At 45.2% G+C, this 14607-nt stretch overlaps 1 protein-coding gene across 10 annotated transcripts in view; it reads right to left on the reverse strand.

Moving 5' to 3' along the window:
• The window catches only part of LOC120891204 (uncharacterized), a 61130-nt gene that overhangs the window by 31860 nt on the left and 14663 nt on the right, over nt 1-14607 (reverse strand). For 9 of the 10 annotated variants that reach the window (XM_078028885.1, XM_078028882.1, XM_078028883.1 and 6 more), the window contains 4 exons: nt 13398-13865; nt 5991-6128; nt 4668-4861; nt 4287-4404 (listed from right to left, as the gene is read on the reverse strand). The gene's annotated coding sequence lies outside the window, so the exon portion shown is untranslated. Of the gene's footprint in view, nt 1-4286; nt 4405-4667; nt 4862-5990; nt 6129-10527; nt 10602-13397; nt 13866-14607 lie in introns of all 10 variants that reach the window. The other variant, XM_078028879.1, reaches the window with a different exon arrangement.

Below are 14607 nucleotides of genomic sequence, written 5' to 3' on the forward strand. Positions count from 1 at the left end.
CTGCCATCAGTTATTATTTAATTTGGGAAAAGTACTGTGTTTTTAAGTTATACACAGGAAAATAAAATACGCAAGACATCTGAGGCCTGGGATGAAAGGGGCTTGAATTCCAGTTCCTAATTTAAACAGAACAAAGTAAACCATTAAAGTCCTAGAGGGAAATATATAACCTTCAAAAGGAGGCTTTCTAAGCAAAACACAAGCCAGAAGTGATCTAGGACTGATAAATTTGCTATATTAAGGTTTAAAACTTCTGTGGATTTTAAAACTTTAGTGTGAAAAAAAAATTAAGAACAAAGTCAAAATATCTAATAGACAGAAGGCTCATGTCCTTAACTTACAAGAAGCTTATCCCAATCAAAAAAGAAAATAAACCACCCAATTAAAAAATGGGCAAAGCACCTGAACTGACAGATGTCCAAAGTGAAAGCGCAACGGCCAATGAACATGAAAATGGAGTCCGTACTCTCCTAACTTAGAAAGTACAGGTGAAACTAGGAGAGATGTCTTAGGGACCAGATGACAATCAGTAAAGTCTGATAATACTCAGGGCAAGGATGGGATGGCACAGAGGGACATAAACTGCTGCAACCTTTGAGGAGGCGATCTGGCAATGTTTGACATTTACACCTAGTGCAGCAGCAATTTCAAGATATTTCAAGCAATTTCAAGACATTTCCCCTATTGCTATACTTGCAAAAGTTCAACAATCTATGTACAAAAAGTTCAGTTTTTTTAAGTAAATGACACAAATTTGCAAACAAAAATATTCAGCAATAGGGAGCAGGTAACAAAAATCAGGTCTGTGCACACATGGGGACACTAGGCAACCAGTACTAGAACAGAGGGGAATCTGCTGTGCTAACCCAGGATCACTGAGGGCAAAACCAAGCAAGAAGGGCAAGGTGCGAACTCACGGCTGTAACATGATGTCTTGGTGAAGCTTTTTACAAGGTTAAGGGTGATAGCTGGACACAAAATTACTGAAAACATATTTTTGGAAAGAGACAACAGTAACTGCTAATCATGATTTCTTACACCAACGCACTATCATGTGTATTACTTTTTGCTTTGAAAGTGTCAGTATGAAGCAACTGATGGTTTTTCTGTTCTATGTGAATATATATCACAAACTAGATGTTCACTAGGGAAACTTTAAAGAAAAGTCTAAAGAAGAAAATTTAAATGACTGGCAAACCTACTAACCCACATAAACACTTAACAGTGTATAGTCTTCTAGATTTTTCTTAACATACAAATGACTTTAAAAAAATCAACATTACTGACACATTAATTACTGACACAGTAATTATGTAAGTGATTTTTCACAAGCTAGAGAATATTACATTGGACAGCTATCCTGTTTTTGTAACTGGGCCAGATTGGACTTGCTCTTCTAATTTTTCACTATTCTACACAATACAATGGTGACTTAACCCTTTTAAATATCCACTGCCCTCAGATGTAGGCCTTGGAGCTCTTCTTTCTTTACCCTGAGGAGCTTTGTGGTTTACCACAAGGTTTGTGAGCCCAGACCTCTAGACGCTCAGTGAGGGGGAAAGTAGGCCAGCAGCAGGGCCCTGGGCTCCCAGCAGGGCAGCCAGGCCTCTGCACACCACCACCAGAGTCACCCCACTCACCTGCAGCTCCCTGCCCATTCCCCACAGCCACCAGGACATGGACCCATCTCTTCCTTCCCTCATTGGCTGTCATATTAAATACATTTCTTACCTAAAAGACAAAATGGCTCACCAATAGGACAGCTGAAGAAAACTCTGAGGTAGAGGACGAGGACCTGCTGGCTCAGCCACACAGGTTGGTGAGGGGCCCACACCTCCAGTCTGTAGGCACAGAAGCAAACTCCCCAAATGAAACCTCCCTCCAGAGCATTTCCTCAAGAACAGCATGGAAATAAGACTTTCTCCTCCTATTTCACAGGGTTATTAGGAGAGTTAACTGAGATCACCTTGAAAAGAATTTGCAACTATATACCTCAATATACCCCATCGTAATCAATGTACCACAGGAAAGAAAACAGTGTGGGTTGAAGTTGGAAATAGTTTAACGCTGACTGTAAGACACATTCCAGGGTCAGAGACACTAAAGTGTCTTAGAAATGGTGAAATACAACATAAGAAGTTACTTGGCTGGACTGGCTCGCTACCTTAAGGATGAGGCTGAAACGAGGATACAAACTTTGGAAATACCTGCTGATTATGAACTTCAGGGAAATCTCCAATTTTTTTTCGGCCTCTTTTAAAGGCCAGGAACTATAAAAGTATCAACTAAATTGCTTCAAAGCTAGCTGACTCTGGCTCATGGTGGCCCCTTTCTTAGGAAATGGCATTGAAGGAAAAGGGAGGCTGAGTCCATTCTTGTGGATGATCTAATAGGAAACAACCAACATATGAAAGACTCTTTCAATGGGATCAACTTTCCAAAGCTATGAACTGGGCTGGGTGCAGTGGGGGAGGCTGAGGCAGGAGGAGGGCAAGTTCAAGGACAGCCTGGGTAACTTAGCAAGACCCTTCTCAAAATAAAAAATAAGAATGGCTGGGGATGTGGCTAAGTGGCAGAGTGCTTGCCCAGCATGCACAAGGTCCTGAGTTCAATACATTGTGTTGGCTGGGGCCGGGATGGGGGCGGGGAATAATAAACAATGGGATGCCAACATAAAATGCTTCTAAACATACTTTAAATTCCATGATATAACTGATATTTAAGAAACATATACATATTCAGAGAGGCTTTGTCACAAATTTGATATATTGATTGTTCCACTTTTATTTTATTTTTTTAGGGTAATGGGGACTGAATTCACGGACCCTCAAACCACTGAGCCACATCCCCAGCCCTTTTTTTAATTTTATTTAGAGACAGGGTCTCACTGAGTTGCTTAGAGCCTCACTTTTGCTGAGGCTGGCTTTGAACTCAAAATCCTCCTGACTCTGCTCCCGGACCCCCTGGGATTACAGGTTGCACCAAGGTGTCCCACAAGGTAACAGTTTTAATCATTCATTTAAATTAAAAAGAGGCAATAAAATTCTATGGAACTTATGATTCACTAGATAAAACTGAAATTTTGTATTATTATTCATTGTATTATTATTTAATTTATCAATTTAAGTGGTAATATTTTTTTTTAATATTTATTTTTTAGTTCTCGGCGGACACAACATCTTTGTTGGTATGTGGTGCTGAGGATCGAACCCGGGCCGCATGCATGCCAGGCATGGTGCGCTACCGCTTGAGCCACATCCCAGCCCCGTAAGTGGTAATATTTTTGTTTTTTTAATTTTTACGTTTATCAGAAATTTTTTTATTGTATTGCTTTTGTTTTCTTTATATAGGTCCTGCAGTGGCTCAATTTTATTTGACTGTTACACTGTGAATATTTTCCTACATTCATAAATATTATTCACAACTATGATTTTTTAACGTCTACCCATTGAATTAAGTTCTTTATTAACATGCATTTTACTATTTTAATTTCAAGTAAAGACTATTGAACTTCAAAGGCTATTTAGATTTACTATTATTTCAACTCTTTCTGACACTTTCTGGAGGGACAATGAGGTTAACTTATATACCTGTTAATTACACTTATGTGAGTGAAGTTCCTGTTTGAAACACATGTGTGCATGTGCACACACACCGCATGCACAATCCATTGTAGCATCCACGTTGATAGACTGAACTCTTTCTACTTTTTGCAGTGCTGGGGATTGAACTCGGGGCCTTGTGCAAGCTGGACCAATGCTCTACCACTGAGCCACAGCCCCAACCCAAGTTCTTTCTTAATCATGCAAGTAACACCACTTACTAAATGGGACCCATGGCATTTAAGTGAGGACTCTATAACAGGGGACAGTTTCAACAAGTACAAGGTTACATCCTCTTCAGTAAGTTTTGAAAACCCATGAGTTTTTGTGTCTTGGAGATCTAGAATTTCAAAAGCCATTTCCTCATTGTCCTAGGGGCAAAGTTGCAACATATGCAGTCAAGGGGGAGAAATAAAGAATGTCCCTTCACTTCTGCCCTTTTCAATGCTTTATTCACTAGAATCACTCAATAAAATTTCACTCTATAGGTTCTTAAGAAGACGACCATCCTTCATGCTATGCACTGCAATAGACATAATCAATTCACAGCAAACTATTCTAGATTAATTCTAAGCACTGCAAACACACTTAATCATGACAGGCTAATGACAGACATTCCCTCTGCAGGCTAAGTTCAAAAGTCTCAGGCCTTAGGCTTTATGTCCAGCAGACATACACACTCACTCAGACTGTGGTGATCAGGTCAGGAACCAAGGCAGGCTTCTCCTGGAATGGAGCTGACGGCCGGCTGAGGAGAGGATCACAGGGAGAAGTTGCGGCTCTTACCAGGGTCAAGATGTGGCTGTAGAGTTGGAGAGCGGTAAAGATCAGGCACAAGATGACAAGTGATGAGATGTCAGTCCAGGTCCTCATCAGACTCTCCAGCTTGGGTGCATCCTTGTTTTGGCTGGCTGAATGTCTGTTCATTTGCTCTATTATTATACTAAATTTTGGGACTTTTGACCCCCCTTTCAGCCCTTATCAGTTACCACCAGATTTCTTAGTGACAACATTCACCCTGGGGTTAAAACATCTGGTATGATGGTCCCTCCCTGATTTTCTCACCTTTCTCTCTTTTCAGGGGAGAACAGCCTGACAGGGGCTTCACTCTGTTTTTCAGGGTGGGGAGAAGTGACTTGATTGTGTCTGAGGCCATCCTGGAGGGCTCCCTTAGGCATGCCAGGTGAGACTGCAGGTTTCAAACTGAAGTTTTTAAAATGGAGTCGCTTAGGCTCAGGCCTAAGGCCATCCTCATACTCCTGAAATAGAAAAGCACACTGGCTTCCACAGAGGTCTCCCACTGCAGCCCAGCTCAGCAGGACTCAGGAGCAGTCACCTCATAAGTCCACATAACTGAGGACAAGGAGGGCTGGTGGAGAGTCAGAGGCAGATGTGGGTCAACAGTGCAGGTGTGCGAGGATGAAGGGGCACGCTCGAACAAGAAGAGTTGGAGAAGAGCCTTTTTCGAGCAGGGAAAAGATGATCAGAAAAAAAATTCCCAAGGCCTCTGGGTCTAAAATACTCCTCTAAGGGTCAAGGTCAACTCAGAAAAAAATGAGGCTGTGGGCATGAGGGGGAGAGACCAGAGGGCCCAGCTCTAGCCACCTCTCTTCTCCTTGAACCTAAATCCACAGGTACAAACAAGCCTGTGGTACTCCAGCCCCATGACTTGACCCTCATCTCTGTGTCACTACGCCACTAATCCAGGTACCACGAGTACCACGAGACTTCCATGCTAATATGATCCGCATCTTCACAGTGGAAAATTCCACGGTCACCACACAGCCTGGGGAAGCACAGGACATGGTGCTGTGTGAAAAGAGCGGCAGTCCATTGTTGGAGCAATAGATCACTGGCCACCTAATCCCTTCTGATTTTTCTATATCTGCTGAACATTCTAGAATGATCATGAATTGCCTTGGTTATCCAAAATTTAACCTACTGCGAAACTGTGAACTCCATCTCCACTGATTACCTGACAACCTAATTTAGTCCAGATCACACTTTCAAACACTATCCCAAAGAGGAAGCGTGAGTAGTGATGTCTCTTGAACTTTTCAAAATGAGATGTACTATCTCCTCAGCTAAGGCCCAGCTAAAAACAGTGCGTGCTTCTTGGTGTGACTCTAAATCAGCAGGGTATCTGGGGCACAATTCAATACCTTTAGGCCTTAGGTGCCCCAAATGAGGGGCTCCAAGTAAACTAGCGCTCTCCAAATACAGCTGTGGCACGTGAGATAATTCTAGGAGCTACTTGAACAAGAACATGCATTTTTAGTTTAATAATCACTAAAATGTTAATTTGTTTAAGACAGAAGAAAAATCAAGACAGGAAAGCACCCCTACTTTCCTGTTGCAGGAGGTGGAAGTGTGTGCCAGTCTACCTACATTTAGTGAAGAAGCTGTAGGGTCTGTACTGCTGGCCTGACCAGCTGCTGGCAGGAGAGATACAGCACTGTGTCTGCAGCGCATGGCTCAAGCTGGTGAAGTGTCTGCTGTCTCTGGCTCCCCGCAGTGACAAAGGGCCTACAGAGAGATGAAATAAAACCAAGTTAGATGTCCCTGGCTGTGGCGCTGCCAGCACGAAATAACTGTTACTGATAAAAATAAGTCACTAAAAATTCTAATCTTTTGAGAATCATATTTGAGAACAATTGTTCCTTAAACCAAACTTTTGGCTGATAGTCAGCTAAATGCCCATCCTCATTAGAGAGGATACAGTTGCTTCACTCAGTGGATGTCCCAGTCTCAAGAAAGCTCTGTACAGCCAGGGTCTCTGGCCTGCATTATCCAGCCCAAGCTCCTGGGCTGCTCTGGGAAAATGGTGCCCTCTGCTGTATGCAGCTGGGCAGTGGGCAGATGAGGAAAGATCTTCAAGTGAAACTGTTCAGAAGAACAAGACTCAATGTGTAGAGGGTACCCTGCCCTTTATGTTCAAAACACAGGGAGGCAGGGAAAGCATGTTGTAGACAACTCCAGAAGATCATGCAAGAAACTGAAGAGCGGCTGCCTCTGTGGAAGAAAACAGGGGCATTTAAGGCTGGATGTGAAAGACCCGCATTTTTGTATTTTGAGGGATTTTTTTTTTTTAACCACATGCATCTATTACTTGAGAAAAGGTTTTAGAACAGCCATGTCTGAGAGGAAGCCTTCTGACCAGTCCCAGGGATGGCGGTGTCAGGTGAAGAAGAAGGCAGAGGTGACAGGAACAGGTGGTGATGCAGGAGTGGGACAGTGCTGGCAAGATCAGTGCATGCACAGATTCTTGAGCTCTGTGCTTCACTAGAGAAGTCACAGGGTTAAAACAGCCCTGGAGGGAAAGTGGCCTTAAGGGTATTGGCTTGATAAACAGAAAACAAAAACCTGACAACAGCTGTTTTCAAGTCTGAGTGAAGCCATGCAGAGGACCGTCACTGCGGCTTCCTCAGCAGCACCAACCATGACTCACAGGGCCAGAGAAAGAAGGAGGGTAAGGACAGGGAGAGCAACATCTAAGGGTGGTAGGAAGCCGTCACATATCTCCACTGAATACAGCCAATGAAACACAAAGGGATAATCTTTAAATACCAGAGAACAACAAGGGTTTAATAACAACCCTTTTGTTTCATAAAATAAGAAATGTAGGCCTATGAGACTTCAGAACTTTGTCATTACAAATCTCACTCTGCTGTACTCATTTTCGCTGTTCTTGTGAACGTCTTCATCTTCAACACAATATCTTAAATAATAATAACATTTCATCTTGCCCTGTGCACTATTATGACCTCTGATATATTTCAAAAACAGTAAAAATCACTATCAGATTTTTCTTCACACTGAGAATGTGTCCGTGATTATTTTTTATGTAAATTTTTAAATTTATATGATATCAGAATGCATTACAATTCTTATTACATATATAGAGCACAATTTTCCATATCTCTGGTTGTATACATAGTATATGCACACCAATTCATGTCTTCATACATGTACTTTGGATAGTAATGTTCATCACATTCCACTATCATTAATTGCCCCATGCCCCCTCCCTTCCCCAGATTTTTTTTGAAAGACAGAAATATCAATCATAGCTAATAATGTATCCAGCCTAAAAGAGTTCAACTGTCAAACATAGAAAGAAATTAACTTTACAATTTAGAAATAGCCACTAATTTTTAATGGGGGGAAGAGACAAACTGGGGATTGAACCCAGGGCCTTGTGTACATTAGAAACAGTCATATCAGACACTAGAAAGGCAATATGTCAATCAATGGAAGGGTAACTGATGGGATACAGCAATCTATATACGGGGTAAAGTTGGGAGTTCATAACCCGCTTGAATCAAATTGTGAAATATGATGTATTAAGAACTATGTAATGTTTTGAACGACCAACAATAAAAAAAAAGAAACAGTCATGTTTGCTGGGTGCGATGGCACATGGCTGTAATCCCAGTGACCCAAGAGGCTGAGGCAGGGGGATCACAAGTTTGAAGCAGTCTCAGCAACTTAGAGAGACCCTGTTTCAAAATAAAACATAAGAAGGGCCAGTGAAAGGGCTCAGTGATAGGGTGTCCCTGAGTTCAATCCTCAATCCCACCAAAAACAGCAGTCTACAACTGGCTGTGCTAACATTGTATCATAATATATTTTAAAATATTTATTTTTCAATTGTAGTTGGACTCGATACCTTTATTTTACTTATTTATTTTATGTAATGCTGAGGATTGAACCCAGGGCCACGCACATGCTAGGTGAGCGCCCTATCGCTGATCCCCAGCTCCTGCCCTGCATCATAATATTTAAAGAAGAAATCCTAGAAGGTCACCCTGAGTCACGTTCTGAAGCTCAGTTACAGGTTACCATCATCTCACTTATCGACTCTGCTCTGATTCTTTGAGTTCTTATTAATTTCAGGCCATGAGACCCGAGACTCAGGAAGCAACACCTTGCATCCCCAAGTCGGAAGCCCCTCAGGTGGGGACACAAGGGCCCCCAGGGTTCTACCTCAGCACACATCACTTTCCACACCAAGAACTCCTTCCTTCTCACTTAGGTCTCTTCTAGGAAACCAAACTGGTTGGTGAGAGATTTTAGATTACTGTTTCTGACTGATCTGTTGCAGCGTTTAGAATTTTTAATATTTATTTTTTTTTTTAGTTCTCGGCGGACACAACATCTTTGTTGGTATGTGGTGCTGAGGATCGAACCCGGGCCGCACGCATGCCAGGCGAGCGCGCTACCGCTTGAGCCACATCCCCAGCCCCCAGCGTTTAGAAAAATACAGTGACAGGTACTAAGGAAAGCAACCGACTTCTTAAAAGTCAGGCAATTATTAATTCCAGGAAAAAGAAATTGTAACAGTAGACTACTACCTAGCTCAGCTCTGAATGTGCACATAATTTAATAACAAACAATGCCCAGAGATACACTCCAAACTGTGCTTCTACCTATATTGGAAGAAAGTAAGGGTAAGAATAGACTGTTACATCCCCAATTAGCATAACAATGTTGATTGAAGAACAGCAGACACAATGGATTTAGAAATATAACCAGAGGAAGGTGAAAGAATTGAAAGTGTCCCTAGATGGTGGGAAGGAGCAGGAAAGGACTAGGAGTGAAAGCTCTGAGTCTTTCACTACCTTATGGAAGCTGAATATATATATATTTTTTAATCCTGGTGTGGTGCTGGGGATTGAACTTCGGGCCTTGGGCACCCTAGGCAAGGCTCAACCTCTGAGCCGCACCCCCAGCCTGGAAGTTAATATTTTAAGGAACAGCACAGCAACCTGCAGTGGGGACAGCTCTCCCTATTTACAGACAAGAAAACCAAGGTGTCCATGCACCTGGAAGCTGAGGTGGGAAGTGTCGCTCCAAATCAGTGCTCTTCCCAAAGCCCATCCTGGGCCACCCCTCAGACAGCGGTCTTCGCTGGTCTTCCTCCCAGAGGCCTTTCCCAGGCCCCTACCAGCTCAGGTCAGGGCAGTGCCTGGCACATGTTAAGGGGCAAATGAGTTGTTTATAAATCAGTGAGTGAATCAACCAAGCCACAAATCAAACTGGTTGATTCACAGTGGGTGTGACAGGTCCTAGGAAATCTGCCATTAGGGAGAAAGCCCTGTCAGCTGGACTTCTCCCAGGATCTCCAAGGTCTCTCACAGGCGGGTGTCTAAGAGGAAAAGGCAGGAGACCCACAGGGAAGCCCAGCACTCAGGAGTCCCAGAAGCTCAGGACACAGCAGGACTTCAGATCTGGCCCACACAGCCCAGGTGAAAGGGCCTGGCTTCCCTGCACAGCAAGGCTGGCCTGGCCTCCACTTCCCAGAGGGTGGCAGACGAGAGGCCCTGCACTATGTCAAGGGAAGTCTGTGTCCACAGGAGGGGACATCAGAGCAGCCAGACAGCTCCTTGACCAGCCCTGCCAGCACTGGCTGTGGGATTTTTTTTTTTTTTTTTTTTTTTTTTTTGGTACCGGGGATTCAATTCAGAGGTGCTTAACCACAGAGCCACATCCTTACTCCTTTTTATTTTTTCTTGCTAAGTGGCTGAGGCTATTCTTGAACTTGTGATCCTCCTGCCTCAGCCTCTTGAGTCGCTGGGATTACAAGTGTGCACCACTGCGCCTGGCCTGGCTGTGTGACCCTGAACAAGTCACTTGGCCCCTCAGAGACTCACCTTATCATCTCTAAGTGGGAATATCTCATGAAAGCCAGTGTGAGGGCTGAACGAGGTGACAGGTTTAAGCCCAGTGCACAGCACCTCCTCAACCATGGAGACCATTATGTTTTAAAGCCTTGAACTACATCAACTGCACTCATAAGAAATTTGAAAAATACTCATGACTGTACATTACCATCATCAAGGACAAGCTTTGTCCATTTACATTTTAAAATCTACAGAAACTATTATTAAATCTATGGGAAAGGTAGTTCCCAAATGAATCTCACCATTGCTGAGCGCCAAAACAGAAACTGTGGAAAGGTGTTCAGGAAAGCTGCCTGTGCCAGAAACAACCTGTCAACTAAAAGTAAATAAATAAATAAATGTTTTTTTTCTTCCAGTGCTGGGCTTGAACCCAGGGCCTTGAAACTGGAGTCCCGGTGCTTCGCCACTGAGCACATCCCCCACTTTTGAGACAGGGTCTCCCTAAGTGGCCCATACTGGTCCTCAACTTCTAATTCTCCTGCCTCAGCCTCCCAATTTGCTGGGATTACAGGCAAGGACTACTGCCCTCAGCAAAAAGTGTTTTTGTTTTCTGGTGCTGAGATAGAACCCAGAGCTCAGGCATGCTGGGCAGGTGCTCTTAAACTGAGCCACATCTCCAGGCCCCCAGGCAAAACAACGTTTTTAAAGATGCAATCCAACATGAAGAGGAACATTGAAATAATAACCTGAGCAGCTACTGTGGCTCACACCCACAAGCCCAGATACTCAGGAGGCTTAGGCAGGAGGAACCCAAGTTCAGGTCTCAAAGATAAAAGGCCTGGGGATGTGGCTCTGTGCTGAAGCACCCCTGGGTGCAATTCCCCATACCCCCTAAAATAAATAAAACAATAAACACCCACAGATTATACTGTCCACAGAATTAAAGAACTGAGAGATGTGGACGAGTGATTTTCAGGCTCAGTGGCCACTGGCCAAGCAGCTGCCCCAAGGCTTCACCTTCTCTTCACCCTCCCATCCAACCAGGCACCATGCCTGGCTGTCCCCTTAAAAATTCTTCTGCCTGGCGGCCACACTTCTGCTCCCATCCTGCTGCTACTTCTTTGTTCAGGGCTCTGCTTCCCTGGGCCATAGGGTAAGGGTCTCCAGTGGGTCTCTCACCTCTCCCCTGGAAATTACCACCTTTCTACACTAGGTGGCTTCTTCACTTCACAGCCCTGACATGTCCTTTCCTGGATCCCTGCTGCCAGTTAGGAATTCTGGGCACAGCCTGCAGGACTGCCACGTGGCCCCAGCCTTCCACACCAGCCTCCTGCTGCCCTTGCCTCACTCTCCCCACAGCCATCCAGACCTGCAGTTAGTCTTGAGCTCACTCTGATACACTTTTGTGTCTCCACCAGTCCTCCTGGTTTGCAGCACTGCAGCTCTTACAAAACCTCCCTGACCCTCTGCCCTCTGGAGCCCCCACGCACCAGGCTCTGGCTGCACTGCCCTGGGCAACCTTCACACAGCGTTGTCCTCCAGAACAGGCCGGGACAGCACTTACGGGAAACTGGCTTTTGGCAAAGGGGCCATGACCACTCAATGGGGAAAAAATGGGTTCAATAAATGGTGTAGGAACATCAGGGTTCAAACCCACAGGAGAATGAAGTTGGAGCCCCACCTCACACTCGAGGCACAACTTAACTCAAAGTGCACTAATGACCTAAAGGTAAGAGGAAGAAAAGTGATCAGTGGTAACTTGGGCCTGGGCGTCACTTGGGCAGCTGAGAGACACTGGGCAGCTGGGGGCAATAACTAAAAAGCTGCCTTCTTGGAGTGATAAACTGTTCTAACTAGTTTACAATGGTGAGTGCACAGGTTTGTGAAAATATTAAAACCAGTGAATTGTGCGCTTCAAATGGATGAACTTTATGGTATGTGAGTTGTATTTCAATGTGGCTGAAAAAACAACTTGAAGAATGGTTATACACAAGAAGGAAAAAGAGGGGGAAAGCCAGACTTTGGTGCCAGGCATTTTGGGTGAAAAAACCTTATGTCCCTTGCTCAATTTGTGTGCCTCCCTCCACCATGGTAACAGAGTGTAATAATAAAATCTACCCCGTGTAGGGATTGGGAAGACAGGGAAAATGTGTGAACAGATGAAGGGAGTCCTGGCACACAGTTTAGTGCTCATGAAGTCGGACAGATATTTAAATGGGGCCTTGAAATAGGAGAAGGGGGAAGGAAAAAAAGTGGGAGGGGGGTAGGAGGAGACCATCACAAGGACAAAAGAAGAATATCAAGACTAGACATTCTGCCAAAGATCCCTGGTCGGTTTTTTTTTTTTTTTCTTTTTTCTGCTGCAAAATGAGTTACTAAGAAAGAACTCTGTGGGTTTTAGGGGACTTTGGGTTTCACAATTAGAAAAGCGGGACTGTGGACCTAACAACCAAATAATGCAGAGAAGGCAGGTGGCGGCCACACAGTGGCCCTGAAGCCAATCTTAAGTGGCAGAGCAGCAGGGCGCCTTCCTCAGGTGCATGCAAGGTGGGGGAGGGGGGAGGCGACACCACGTGCTGACATCAGAGTCATCTCTGCACTGAGTCTCTGCACTGAGGCAACCTGTCAGCCGAAATTAAACTGACTGAGGCCAGTGCTCTCCGACTCCACCTGGAGAATGACCATCGCCCTTCAGAGCTTCACAGCGCCTCTCAGCCTTGAACCCTGGTTGGCATCACCATGTGACCCCGGGGTCGTGCCTGCCTGCTAGGGAAGTGATGCTCACCAATTCCCTTCCCTTCACAGAGCACGCAGGAGCCATTTGGTAAACTGTGCAGCTGGCGGTCATTTTACAGCCAAGGAACACGCGCAGGGGCACCCAGTGGCCAGGGGCTGGATGGGAGAGCCACTGGAGGCTGATTGCCTCCCTCTTCCCGGAAACCCGCAGGCTCCATTGAGCCCTGGCTCCCTGGCACTCCAAGCCCTGTCCCTGGGCTCACACAAAAATACACCGCCTAGAGCAGGCAGGGGCCCACAGTGCGCAGTGCATGCTGCCTCCACCTCCTCCCTCCAGGGCAGCCTTCCCTCCTCCTGCCAGGACATTCCTTGACAAAGAGCTTCCCCAGCCTGCAACAGGAGGTTGGAGAGCCGAGGACCACACCATAGCCCATACCTGTTTGGAGGGAACGTCTGAAAAGGCCAGGCATAGGCTGGTCAGCCATAGCCGAGGACAGCTCAGCCCGGGGCTGCGCGCGGGGCTGCGTGGGGGGCTGCGCAGGGGCCAGCCCCAGGCGTCCTGCGTGCCCCGGAGGCGGTTGGGTCAGTTGGAGATGGAAGCTCCGGCAGATCAGTGAGGTCGGGCAACCGCTGAGGATCCTGGATGCCAAGGTACCCATGGCTGGGATAGGCCAAGTGTAGGGAGGATCCACAGGTGGATAAGACAGAGGAAGTGTGGAGAAATTGAAACCCGCTCCAGGAAAGCCCTGGAGTTTTGGAGATGAAGTACTTTGCTGTCTCTGCGTTAGGTCTGATTCCAACATGTGGTTGTCACACACGCATATCCCAGCCCTAGGCCGTGTTTTCTTCCCTCATCTCAGGCTCCACTTTATGAAGTCTGTTTTGGAACAAATGATGCACAAACCTGCCACAGAGAAACGAAGAATATGTTGTAAGAAATCCTGCACAAATGGTCTCTGACGCTTCAGATCAGGATTAGAACATCCAAATATACAGAAAAGTAAAAATACTGGCAAACTAGAGCCAGAGCCTATCAAGACTGGCTCAGTTGGGCACTGCTGAGCTTCGTGGCAGAGTAATGAGACAAGGCCAGTTCATTATGGGCAGCCCAGCTCACCGGGCACCTCGCTGGTCTGTGTTGAGGTCACGCCTTCAAATGCTGTAATGTCAGTAGCAAGTTTGGTTTTGATTTTGGTTGGCTTGTTTGCCTTTAACTTTTAACTTCGAAAAAATTATAGATTCATAGGAAGTTCCAAAATTGATACAAAAATGTTCCATGCACCCTTCACCCAGTTTCCCGCAATGCTAATGTTTTACAGAACTGTAATGTGAAAACCAATAAGTTGGCATTGGTGTAAGCCACTGAGTTTGATCAGATTTCAGCAGTTTTTCATGTTCTCATGTGTGAAAGTGTGTGTGTGTGTGTGTGTGTGTGTGTGTGTGCACGCGCGCGTGTTTAGTTCTATGCAATTGTGGCAAAGGTAGATTTCTGTAACCACCACCATAATCAAGACACATAACCTCTATTTCCGCAAGGATGCCTCGCTTTCACCTGCAGAGACACTCATCCTTCTTCTCTCCTCCCTCCCACCATCCTGAAACCTTGGCAACCACCAATCTATTTTTCATATCTATAATTTTGTAAA

This window comes from Ictidomys tridecemlineatus, chromosome 12 (genome assembly GCF_052094955.1).
Source record: "Ictidomys tridecemlineatus isolate mIctTri1 chromosome 12, mIctTri1.hap1, whole genome shotgun sequence".
NCBI classification, from domain to species: domain Eukaryota; kingdom Metazoa; phylum Chordata; class Mammalia; order Rodentia; family Sciuridae; genus Ictidomys; species Ictidomys tridecemlineatus.